Consider the following 364-nt stretch of genomic DNA (forward strand, 5'->3'; position numbering starts at 1 on the left):
GATAGGTGTAACAGGGGGGAAACCTCGCAGTTGCACTATGAAGCAATTGCTAGGAGAGGGTGGAAAGTATGATGGAGGAAAGAGAATATGAAAGGAGATACAGTAAACTGGACGAAAGTGGTTGAAGTTTTGGGCCGAAGGCACGATGCAAAGAACCTTGAGTAATGCCTACAGTGCATCGCATGAGGTGCAATGACGGCGCTACCTCCCCTACGGAGGCCAAATGTTTCGAAACAACAGTTATAGAAAAATAATGTTTTCAAATATACATAAAAGTTTGTACATATCTAGAAAAATAAAGTAGTTGTCACTGTAAATAAAACAGAAAATCAATATGAGAATTGGCCTGACAAACAAATCAAGC

Source organism: Macrobrachium nipponense, chromosome 25 (genome assembly GCF_015104395.2).
Source record: "Macrobrachium nipponense isolate FS-2020 chromosome 25, ASM1510439v2, whole genome shotgun sequence".
NCBI lineage: Eukaryota > Metazoa > Arthropoda > Malacostraca > Decapoda > Palaemonidae > Macrobrachium > Macrobrachium nipponense.